A 12,967-nucleotide genomic window follows, 5' to 3' on the forward strand; every position below is an offset into this window, starting at 1 on the left:
TTCAGATTATCGTTAAATCGTTTAGACTCTAAACGATAATCGTTCGGTTGAATAGCAGTTAACGATAAACGACCGGACGAGAAAGACCTGGACCTATTTTTATTGTTGCGCGTTTGCATTGAATAAGACGTCGTTCGCAGTAGCGACAAATGTAACAGCAACGACAAGACGACCGCAAGAACGAACATTAGTAACGATTATCGTTCCGTGTAAATGGGTGAACGATTTCAGGTCTTTCGCAATAGCGGTCGTTTGGATCGTTTATCGTTAACGATTATGCGAATGATGTGGATTGTGATAGCGGTATGGATTACCAATAGAAGTCTATGGGATGCGTATTTTTATGGACGTCACATTAAACCAGTACTGTTCACATTTTACAGAAACTGATGCAAATACGGATGTTTTTCCATGGATCGTGGAGGAAAAAAAAAATATTGGGAGGTTTTGTGGCCCAGAACTATCAATGTGAATGAGGCCTAACCAAATTAAAATCCAAAGCAGAGCGAGTAAACCTGCCGTGTGGCTGTACTCTTAAGCGTTTTTTTTTTTTTTTTTTAGGGAGTAACTTTTATGAAGAATTATGTGCAGACAGGTGGTAAGAAGACAAAACCCGCTGCTTTCCTTCTGCCATTATCATGGAGCCCGGCCCTGCTGTACGCAACCTTCAGGACAGCTCTGCATTGGCCACTACATATACCAACTCCAGACATGCTGCACAGCAGGACCAGCAATACCCACCTGAGTATAACGATATAATACAACGTACTCCCCAGAATAGCATGGTATTTAGGAAAAAGAATAAACTTAGAGGAAGCCTTAGGGTGGTATTACATGGGCCGATAGGGGCCCGATAATACCTGTAAACGAGCAGCGATCTGCTAGATCGTTGCTCGTTTACTGGACCTATTACACGGCCCGATAATCGTTAAACAAGGGCTGCAGGGACATCGTTACCGATGTCCTTGCAGCCCTTGCTTAACTATATACATTACCTATCCAGGCTGCAGGGCTGCTCCTGCGGTCTTCTTCTGCACGGGTCCCGCACGCTCTAACTTCAAAATGGCCTGTCAGCTGACAGGCCACTCAGCCAATCACAGGCCGGGACCGCCGCGGACTGTCAGCTGACAGACCACTCTGAAGCTAGAGCACGCAGGATCCAGGTAAAAGAAGACCGCAGGAGCAGCCCTGGAGCGTGGATAGGTAATGTAGATCGTCAGTTCCCGGCCGTGCACCGCTATTACACGTAGCAATCGGCGCCTTACGAAAATAGTGTTTTTTGTCATAAAATGAAAACTTTTCAATAATTTATTATTTTTTTTTACAAAGCATTTTACCCTGACATAAAGGCTAGAGAGCCCAGAACACCCCCCCCCCCCCCCCACACACACACACACACCACCACCACACCACCCTACCACCATAGGAGAGCTGGCTTTGAGGTCTGTGCAGTCCTCTGGGAGCCCCCCTCTTCCTGGCACACACTATACGCCAGGGGTCCCCAAACTACGTGCGCCCCCCCCCGAGGCTATTTATCCCACACTTCCACACCGCTGCCTATCCCTGCCCTTGCCCCGCATCCACGCCGCCGCTGTCGTCATCCCCGGGCGGGTCGGGCCCCTCGCCCTCTTGGAATCCCTCCAGTCAGTTGCCGGAGGGATCCCCCAGCAGGTGCAGCGACGTCTTCACTGCCCCTGCCGGGGGGGGGGGGGGGGGGGATAGATGTGCAACGGACCGCAGATCCCAGGGCAGTGTGAGATGTCGGCCCTGCCGCCTGCCTCCTCGGCGCCGCACGGACCACCAACCCCCCGCCCCGGATGTAACCTGGAAATGATCTCTGAGGGATCCTCCGGCAGGGGCAGTGATGACGTCGCTGCACCTGCTGGGGGATCCCTCCTGCGACTGACCGGCTGAAGAGGAGAGAAGAGGCCAGGAGAGATGAAGACAGTATTAGGTGAGTATAATTTTTTTTTTTTTTTTGTAGCAATGCAGTGGGACATTATAACCATATGGGGGACATTGCAGGGGAACATTATTACTATATGGGGGACATTGCAGGGGGACATTATTACTATATAGAGAGCACAACAGGGAGCATTATTACTATATGAGGGACAATGCAGGGACACATTATTAGTATATGGAGGACAATGCAGGGGACATTATTACTATATGGGGGGCACAGCAGGGGATCCTACATACAGGGGGTAACCCACATACCTGCTTGAGTGCTGCTTGAGGGGGTGAAGGTGAAGTGGGGGAGTTGGAAGTGGGGTAAGGGGACTGGTTGAGGGTGTGAAGAGGGAGTTAGGGGGGGCTGGTTGAGGGGGACGTAGGGGCTGGGTGAGGGGTGGAAAGAAAGAGGGATGCTTTTACTTTGGGGGGGCGGTTGTGGCATTTTGCACTGGGATTTGATTATAGTTTGTTTTTTTATAGTCCGGCCCTTAGACGGTCTTAGGGACAGTGAACTGGCCCCCTGTGTGAACAGTTTGGGGACCCCTGCTATAAGCCATAGGAGGGTGACAGAGCAGGAAGGCAATGCTATGTCCCATCAGGTTCCCATGGCTGTCCCCTAGGATGCCTGGGCCAGAACAATGATCCCCCCCATAGACTGTAATGGGGTCCTTCAGGTTTCAGCCCCTTGAGCTGATACTATAGTTCACCTCTATCCTGTCCCTCATAGACTATGACTGGATCTGATGGGAAGAATACAGCAGCATACAGTCTTGTACTCCCCACAGTCCAGGACGCTGATGTGAACACAGCCCTAAAGCCGCACGACTCCCAGATCCGGTTTTATCTATAGACTATCTATGGGAATGTTCACACGGGGCTGAGCTGCCGCCGATCGGGGCTCCTGTGTGTCATAAATCGGCGTCATGTGAGCGGAGTCTCCGGGGCCGCCCCTGCACACAGCCCGGAGGCCGCACCGCCCGGGGATTTCCGCAGTGACCCTGATGACGCTGTGCACACTTCCGCCTGGATACGATGCCGCATACAATGTGACTTTGGCAGCGGCGGGGGGGCGGTTGTTGCGGTGAGATGAGTGACCGGCCACGTATACGGCTCCCCCGGAGCGGCCCGTAGATCCCGGGCTGGCGGCTGTGTGCTGTGCCGGCTCCGGCAGGGATCGCCATGGCGCGGGATCGGGACTGCCGCAGCCCCCGTCATCTGCACACAGCGGCGGCAGCGTTCAGCCCCCGGAGCGGCACTCATGCGGCCGGGCAGGACTGATGCCTGCAGGTGACCGGCACACGAGGCTGCAGGTGAGTGTCTACACCGCACGGGCTGTAAGGCGCTGTTCACACCTACATCCTGCGGTTTATCTCATGCCTTTGGTCGTATTTGCAGCAGAGCAGCTTATTGTAATGTGAACAGATCCTTAGCTGACCTATCCATAGACATTAGATGTGGTCATCAGAGAAGGGGTCTTTTTTTTTCTGCCCCCCATATGATGTGTTGTAACGATTTAGCAGTCACATGACCATGTTACCTTATACTGCAGGGGCGTAAATCTTTGGATGACAGGGTCACATGACATAACATGGCGGTCATTGAGTAGTAACCCTATTACATGGGGCAGCTATCGACAATACAATGATCAGCCGACATATGGCCAAATGCATGGTAGACTGGCCAAAAAACGGCCGCACACCTCCATATGTTATAGGGGAGAATGATAGAAGTAACGGGATACATGGATGATCCAGCGACTATTCCCGCATGATAACCCAGCTGTGTGATAGGCATGAGGGACAATCTAACAGACGGGCAGTATGCCCATGGATTGCCTCTGTTCACACTGCTGCCATAATGGATACCAAACAACACCCAACGTATCCTGTTGACTGTGCTATTCCTAATATCGGACAGCAGTGTCAGCCTGATGGAGCCCGCTAAAGATCTGTAAGGGAAAGAATAGTGGAGCACGCTGCAATAGGGTGGGTCCATACTACGGATAAGGGCTGGCGGATTCCGTCACTTGTTCCCGTTCAGGGCGGCGTGCATATCCACCCGTCCCATAGACACATTCTATGGCCGGGCCGATTCTGATATGTCAGTTCTTTCGGCGGAAGGCGGAATCCGGCCAGCCATAGGATGGTGTCTAGGGCAGGGGCGGAGATGCAAGCGGGAACGAGCGACGGAATCTGCTGGAACTTATCTTCACGGATTCCATAGTGTGAACCCACTCATACGGAGGAAGGTGTATCCGTTAACACCCAACCCCAAAGTTCTGAGTAACACATTGGAGTCCAGTCAGAATAATGAAGATCCCTAGAAATAATGGAAAAATCCGGCAAGTCTGCACGCGGTTTATGAACCTTAGAGGATTGACGTATGGAACTTTTTCTAGAATTTTTACTATAAAAAAAAAAATACTAGAGCGTGGAATTGGGGTTTAAAAAAAAAAAAACTAAACTTACCTTTAGGGCATGTGCACACTATGGAAAATAGGCGGAGAAGTGGATTCCGCCGCTCACCCACGCTTGAAGTTCCGCCCATCCCATAGACTCCATTTTATGCTCAGGCAGATTCCTCCGCCCTCCCAAAGAATTGACATGTCAATTATTTGGGAGGATGGTGGAATCTGCCTGCGAATATGGAGCCTATGGGACAGGCAGCAGAAGGCGCACAGCAGAATCCGCTTGAAGTTCTCCGCCTATTTTTCATAGTGTGCACATACCTTTAGGGCTCGTTCACACTGAGTAAAATCAGAGGAATTCTGCGGCGGAGCCCCCAGCTGCAGAATCCTGCCTGCGTCAGTGTCCCACAGTATCTCTATGGGAGGACCTGCTCGCCAGTGGAGAGCGACAGAAGCGGAGGTGTGCCAGCCATGCCATAGGGACACTGTGTGACACTGAGAGGTGGAATTCTGCAGCTTTTACTCAGTGTGAACGGGCCCTTAGGGTGTCTTCACACAGGACGAATTTGCAGCGAGAGCCGCTGCGGATCGCTGCCCTGTAAAGTCTATGGGCAGACATACTCGCAGCAGCATGGACCGGAGTACCCCTTTAAAGCGACTCTGTACCCACAATCTGACCCCCCCCCCCCCCCAAAACCACTTGTACCTTCGGATAGCTGCTTTTAATCCAAGATCTGTCCTGGAATCAGTTCGTCAGGGGATGCAGTTATTGTCCTAAAAACAACTTTTAAAGGGGTAGTGCGGCGCTAAGTAATGATTCACAAAATAACACACATTACAAAGTTATACAACTTTGTAATGTATGTTATGTATGTGAATGGCCCCCTTCCCGTGTACCCGGAAGTGTAGTGCAGTATACATACCTGATCCGTGTCGACCGACCCCGTCAAAGACGTCATCTTCGGGAGGCCGGCCGACCCGCTCCTGCCGTCCCCCCTCTGCCGTGTCATAACTGTGCTCAGCCGTGATTGGCTGAGCACAGTTATGCTCAGCCAGTCGTGGCTGAGCAGCTGATGACGTGGCAGAGCACAGTTATGACGCGGCAGAGGGGGGCTGGCATGAGGGACGGCAGTAACGGGTCGGCCAGCCTCCCGAAGATGACGGGTCGACACGGATCAGGTATGTATACTGCACTACATTTCCGGGTACACGGGCGGGGAACACGGGAAGGGGGGTCATTCACATACAAAGTTATACAACTTTGTAATGTAATGTGTGTTATTAGTGCCGCACTACCCCTTTAATCCGGCAGCGCTGTGTCTAACGGCCGGGCTTACATTTGTATATGCATTAGGCTAGCACCCCCTCTCTGTCCTTCCTCCCCATCCTCCTCATCATTAGGAAAGCTCCAGGCAGATTGCTTCCTATTCCCCACCTGTGTGTATAATGAACATGGGCTGGATCGTTAATACACCTGTGCAAAGCTCAAACAGCAGTTAATGTTCCTGGAGCATTCCTAATGATGAGGAGGGTGGGGAGGAAGGACGGAGAGGTGGTGCCAGCCTAATGCATATACAAATGTAAGCCCCGGCCGTTAGACACAGCGCTGCCGGATTAAAAGTTGTTTTTAGGACAATAACTGCATCCCCTGCCGAACGGACCCCAGGACAGATCTTGGATTAAAAGCAGCTATCTGATGGTACAAGTGGTTTGGGGGGGACAGATTGTGGGTCACTTTAAAGCAGAACAGTGCCGCCATTAAAGTCACTACTCTTTATGTATGGATAAAAAAAACTCCCATTGAAATCAATGGGTATTTGGACATCCACAACCATGTGGGTTTAACCTGTGTTTGAGTCTGCGTAGCCATGTAAAGTAAATGCAAACCTATGGGGTGTATATCATTGTACGAAGCTGATGACGCAGGACCTGGCTGTATCTATAGAAATTTAGAATTATACCCGTTGGGAGAGATTCGGTAAAACAGAATCCATCTTTGTTTTCTACAGAAACCAATCACAGCCCAGCTTTTTGGAAAATGAAAGCTGTGATTGGTTGCTATGAGCAACAAAGATGGCAGATTTTGTAATTCTAACCCCAAAGCACTTAAGGCTCAATGGCAGAGCGTTCTCAGAACGAGGGCACCTTTGGGTGCCAATGGAACCATGCCCAACCCCTCACCAAGTAGCAATAGGCATGAGACAACCATCTATCAAACCTTATGTAGAGGAGCAGTTGCCTATAGCAACCCATCAGGTTCCAGCTTTCACTTTTGAAAAGGCCTCTGAAAAATGAAAGCTGTGATTGGTTGCTATGGGCAACTGTTCCTCTATGAAAGCTATCAGAAATGTCCATGTACATCCCTGCATGAGGAGGTTGTAGGAAGGAAGTTACAGTGCTGTAATGTCGGTGTGTGCATGGGTCCTTAAAGGGTTTTCCTATTATCAACACTATATCCAAGTTACATAGTGTATGATCGTTGTTGGTGGGGCGATCTTTGTCGGTCCCCTGTAGGGAGGGAACAGGTGCTGATAGTGGGTCAACCCCTTTAAGTAAACAAAACAAAAAAATCTATTAGAAAGTAGGGGACAGATGACAGTGGGTTTATTTGTAGTCTGCTATCATGGAGACACTTAGGCTGCATTCACACGTTCCGGGAAGTTGTCCGTGCTCACGGACAATTTTACAGTCCATTGCTTTCTATTGGGCTATTCAGATGTTCCGTGATTTCCTGGATCCGTGATCCATTCCGTTAAAAAATAGGACATGTCATTGCTCGGAACGGATGCACGGAAAGGATTCCCCATAGAAATCAATGAGATCCGTGTTTTTCATAGATGTACACGGATGTGACATCCGTGTTCTTCCGTGAAAAACACGGATGTGATGTAATCAATGTAATTTAAAATGCTTTAAAACAGATCCATGAAAAAAAATGGACATGGATACAAAACGGTTGAAAAACGGACTGTTTTGCACGGATCACAGAGGTTGCTGCCGGACCACAATCACGGACCTGGAAAAACACTGAACGTGTGAATGCAGCGGTTTCCATAGGAGAAGACTCAATAACATCGGAAGTTAGTAGAAACGACTGGTACCCTTTAAGGTGTTACTGTCGTTTGAGTATTCATACCTGTACCAATCGTGAGAACAAGCCGGGAGAAGACCTCGTGTCATGTGATGAGTTGGGTTTCTAATGTAAGTCTATGGAGCCTGACTCTTTCACTGACACGGCATGTGCTGCTCCCCGCTCGTTTTCCCGATCAGTACAGGTCTGAACACTCCAGACCCAGACCAATCCAAACTTTTGACATTGCCTCTATGACTTTACAATTTTTTTTTTTTTTAAATGACAGTGACACTTTAAGTAATAATATAAAGGTATACATATAATGCAGTTGTACTATATAGAAGTTGTACCAGTTTACTAGAGATGAGCGAACCTGCCGAGGTTCGTGTTAGTATGAACCTGAACCCTTGGCTTCTGTCTGCCGCTCCGTGGAGAGGGTGGATACAGCCGGAGGACCGCCTGGAAAACTGGGATACAGCCTATGGCTATGGCTGTATCCCAGTTTTCCAGGCGGTCCTCCGGCTGTATCCACCCTCTCCACGGAGCGGGCAGACAGCGGCAGTCAGAAGCCGAGAGCTCAGGTTCGCTCATCTCTACCCGTTACTATACCAGTTGTACTATATACAAAGCAGAAGTTTGATGGCCCCCAATGTTTCCCCACCAGGGTTGTGCCTGTATTTGCTGTTATACCACATACTATAGATATAATATTATCTCTTTTAGGCATAACCTATAGGATGTTTTCTCACCTTCTCTGTATAAGGAACAGACTGGAGAAGATGCACGGACCACATGGCCTCTTCTCTTCCTGTGCATTAGTACACAATGCTTAAAGGTCAAGTGAAGATCTGCAGCCTCCAGGTCTGTATATGCCCCTACAGTGAGTATTTTATATTGTAACTGGCACTGTCTGTGTGGCTATTTATTATGTTATTATATTGCACTGATTGTGACATGTTACAGCTGGAGCCAAGTGTGACTCTGGGGCCTCCAGCCTGTGGTACTAGGACATCGGGTCCTCCTGTTTTACCAGGATCCCTCTAATACAAATACTGCATCGGCCTAGATGATCAGAAAGTCACAATAACCGTTCACATCTAATAGCAGCTTTAGGATGAACCTGGTCTTTATTAAATTTTCTCATTTCTAATCCTGGCATTTGGTATTTTGTTTTCAACACTCGCCATAAGGGATCCGTAATGTTTTTTTTTTCCTCATTAATTTTACTTGGCCACTCGCATCAAATGACCGGGGTCTCTAATTTCCAATCCCAGCCAGACTGCGAGCATGAGTGGCAGATGGCTCTGCAATATGTTAAACAATTAATTGTATTTTTCTTAAAGGGCTTGTCCAGGGATTACATTTTGTTTTAGAACAAAGCATACTCACTTGCCCCAATACCCCACTGCTGCTGTCAAAAAGGTCCCCGTCCCTGTGTTCTCTGCTTCTGATGACTTGCTGACCCTGCAATGACTGGCTGAGCATGCACATCCACATAAATGTATAAATCAGACACTGTAGAGCACTGGTCATTGGTTTTCTTTTACATTTTACTTTTTGAATCATGAAGGAAAAGTAAAATGTAAAAGAAAACAAATTACCAGTGCTTTACCATGTCTGATTTATACATTTATGTGACTGGGTAGGGTGAGAAGCGACTCCCAAGTAAGACACGTTACACCCCCTGAATTTATTGATCGGCGTTCACACTTGATATTGAGCGTGCACATCATCAGAATCAGGAAGATTTTGAGAGCACCAGGGAGCAGCAGCAGGGGATCAGGGGAGGTGAGTGTGCTTCATATTTTATTTTTATAGCACCTGGGTTCTTTCTAAAAAAAAATAAAAATAAATAAATATAGAAAACACCCCAGAAAACTCATTTGGTTCAATTTTATTATGATCTGTCATACCACCTAGATAGCATTGCTAGAAAATTCTTTAGTTACCTTCCCTAGTCTTCAGCTAGAACTCCAAATATGCTGGGAGTTGCAGTTGGTGCAAAAAATCATTATGGGCAGAGGGTGGGGGGGAAATTAAAAAAAAGACAATATGCTCCCCTGTGCCCATGCTGTGCCACATCACCAGGCTCCCGTACCCCACTGTCCTTTTCTCCTAGTTTCCCCGTACGTCTCGACCCTGGTTGAATTTCACAAGTGAGTATGGTTTAAGCCTGGTCGTCCAACAAGTGACAGCAGTGGTGTCCTTCCGCAGTCAGTGACTGGCTGAGCGGGGCATCTGTCAACCGGCTCATGAGGTGCTAAGAACAGGGGTCCAGGAGCGGGAGGTGGCACTGCACAGTCGCCGGGACTGGTCAATATAACTTCTTTTTTTATGGTTCCCCAGCCCAGATTTTTTTTTTTTTTCCCCGTGTTTGATTTCTCCTTTAACGTTGACATGACCCTTTTGTATATTGTTACAGATTACACCTCTTTCCTCTCTGTAGGTTTGCAAAACAACAAAGATGGCCATTCTGTCTATGATCAAAAGTGGCACCCTGACAAGTAAGATGTGTTGGGCGATGTATCCTGAGTGTTCTGTTACCACGGTAAAATTTACACCCATTTGGCACAGAGCTTCCATCCCACTAACTGCCCGAACATCCTAAGGACTTTACCATGTAAGTTTCTAGGACTGTGCCAGGAACGGAGACGACGGGTCCTCAGTCCTTTGAGATTCGGTCTCCATGTCAAGAGGAATAATTCTTAGATCTACATTACTGTCCTGAATTCTGACCGGAATCCTTGTATCTCAGGCCATTGATGGCTCATACGTCTGGAGGTTCTGTAACAAGCGATTGTGTATGTGATCTAGCAGTGATGTATTGGCATACAACTCTACTGTTATCCCATTGAGGACCACGCTGAAGACATGTAGCCAAGTAAGCCACAGCAAGGCGATGAGTCGGACTCTTGAGACGGATCTGATCTGTTTACATTGTCCACTTCTCCAATGGACGGGACTGACGCATCCAGAGATGTACATACAAGACCAAAGCTGAACCATTGGGTGTGCATCTTTACTATGGGACATTTCTGGCTTCTCACATTCACTCGTATCACGATGTTAACCCCATCACTGCTTGTTCAGTAACCCACGCTTCATTTCTTTCTGTAGCAATTATCCGATAGCAATGATTTTATAGGAAAATTCTAATGTTTTACACATAGAAGCAAAAGGAAGTCCATAGTTTACCTCAAACTCTGTGCCAGGTAGACCAAGCTGGTAACTGGTTTCCGTACGCCGTAGTTGTCGCGCGTATGTTTGCAATAAATGCAATAATGTTCATTTTGCTTATTTCTCAGGTTCTCCACCGGGTCTTAAGACGCATTGACTGGTGGAGTCTGACCCTTTACTGTTCCGAAAATCTGCTAAATAGAGAAATGATGGGGACTAGTGCGCCCCTTAAGGATAGTACAATGTTTATAAGGATTGAGAAGAAACAATACTCTAGTTCTTTGGATAGGGGAGGGAAGTTCGTATCGGGTAGTCTCTAATGTTGCCGTAGACTGTCCACCTATATATGTATGGAATTATACAGCTACATATGATTAATTCAGCTGCAGGGAAGTATTCCCGTATACTTTGGAAGCTACTAGTGTCAAAAAGTAAGTAAATCTCATATGTCTAAAGTTTAACCCCTCTTGGCTGTGGTCCCACAATGGGTCCAATTTTTATTTTTTGTTATAATGTGTGGGAGTGGTCTGATACACCTTGAAAGTTACCTGCTCAACAATGTAAATATAAAAGTAGTCATTTTACAGTCTTTAATCCTGCCAATTCCTTGGATGGGTATTACATTTACTTTATAACTAAAAGATTAAAGAATTTTAGTATTAAAAGGGAACTCCAGTTAAGAAAGATCTAACCCTGTTCCATCCCCACCCATAATCTAAGCTTGTTTGTAATAGGTTTCTATTACATGAATTGGGCCGTTTGTCTGCATCCTGACTTACACCCTGAAGCTGCTGAAAATAGTCCCTTCCTGGACCACTCTGTCCTCCCCCTCCCTTCTGAGACGGAGGTCACATGATCTGTCTTTTCTGTTGCCAGGTGAGATGTAACCCCGCCCACCACTGACACCTCATGACTAAACACCAGGCCAAGGGCGGGAAAAGAACAGCCTCTCCTGAGCAGTATAGGGGAAAGGAGACTGTGTTGTTTTATATCTCTCTCTCTCTCTCTTTCTCTCTCTCTCTCTCTCTCTCTCTCTCTCTCTCTCTCTCTCTCTCTCTCTCTCTCTCTCTCTGATACCGTGTTTACTGTGCAAAGCAGAAGCAGGTACTTCAAGACAGGGGTGGGTACTCGACAGTTATCTGTGAGATGCAATGCATGCTGGGAGATATAGTTTCCTGGCCGGGTGCCATGATGTAAAACTGGAATAATTTGTAAAAGTTTGACTCTGAGGCTAGGAGCAGTGTGGACAAGTAAGAAGGGGGTGTCAAACCATCAGTGGGGGATTGGTGAGTGCACCTATATGCTCTTTATTTTTTTTTATGGGATCGCTGGAGTTCCCCTTTAACATGAATCTAAGCATTCTTAATCTGATAATTTTTATATGACTCTGCCTCTTCCATTCTGCAAATTGTTCTAGTTAAAATGTGACTTTTAAAAGGGAAGGGTAAAAAAAAAAAACCTTTGACATGTACTAGAGAGATGTCAAACGTTTTGATCGGTCGCGGTCTTCGTGTTTAGACCCTGGCCAATTGAGAGTCTCTGAGAGTCTCAGACATGTAGCACAGAGGTGGGAGAAAATTAGTTATTCACGCACTTCTTTTGGCTTGTTCTAGCAATCGTCTGGGATCTGAACACCCACACCACAACCTATCAAATCTACTACATGCCAATTTAAAAAAAAAAAAAGGGTTTTAGTGGGCTCTGTGTAATACTTCATTTCTCCTGTAGGGGTGCTGCAGGGAAATCAAACATTTTCTCCCTCTACAGCTGTTCTGATCACTCGGGTCCCATCAAAAAGACACCGAGTGATCAGCTTTCCTTAGGAGTGAAAATACATTGACCGATAAGGACAATAATCCCTTTAAGTATAGGAAGCTTCATTCTTATGACCTATTAAGCCGTCTATATACTAGAAGTGTCACTGTTAAATATTTTGCACATCTTTGTTTTTTTTTTTTGTTCTTTCGCTTTGTGGTTACTGTGCTAGTAACAAGTCGTAATGAACTACTGGGAAAAGTGCAATATTAGTGTATGTACTATATATTTTACTACTTGTGGACAAAATGACGTTACAAGTTGTCTGAGAACAACAAAATCACCAATGTCTTCCATTTTTTGATATGTGTATAGCTCCATAAAGAACATAAGTGTTATGTAGCGGATTGTAGTGCCACTGTAGGGCCAGTGCATGATCTATTAATGTTTTACTATGTAACCGACCTATACGTGTATAAACTGAAGCTATTGTATGGCAGAGGTGCAGAAGTCCATTGACAGCATGATTATTGGTTTTCACTAAAGATCTACTCCTGGAGGTATGTCTTCATTTATAATCCCGGCATGATGATCCCTAT

General features: G+C 46.9%; 1 long non-coding RNA gene across 1 annotated transcript; it reads left to right on the forward strand.

The window, feature by feature from the left end:
- Positions 1–2,963: 2,963 nt before the first annotated feature.
- LOC138770808 (uncharacterized) lies at positions 2,964–9,989 on the forward strand. The gene is made up of 3 exons (XR_011359506.1): positions 2,964–3,266; positions 8,160–8,297; positions 9,883–9,989. It is a non-coding gene; the product is annotated as an uncharacterized lncRNA (long non-coding RNA).
- The last annotated feature ends 2,978 nt before the right edge of the window (positions 9,990–12,967 follow it).

The sequence above is a fragment of the Dendropsophus ebraccatus genome, chromosome 13 (genome assembly GCF_027789765.1).
Source record: "Dendropsophus ebraccatus isolate aDenEbr1 chromosome 13, aDenEbr1.pat, whole genome shotgun sequence".
Lineage (NCBI taxonomy): Eukaryota > Metazoa > Chordata > Amphibia > Anura > Hylidae > Dendropsophus > Dendropsophus ebraccatus.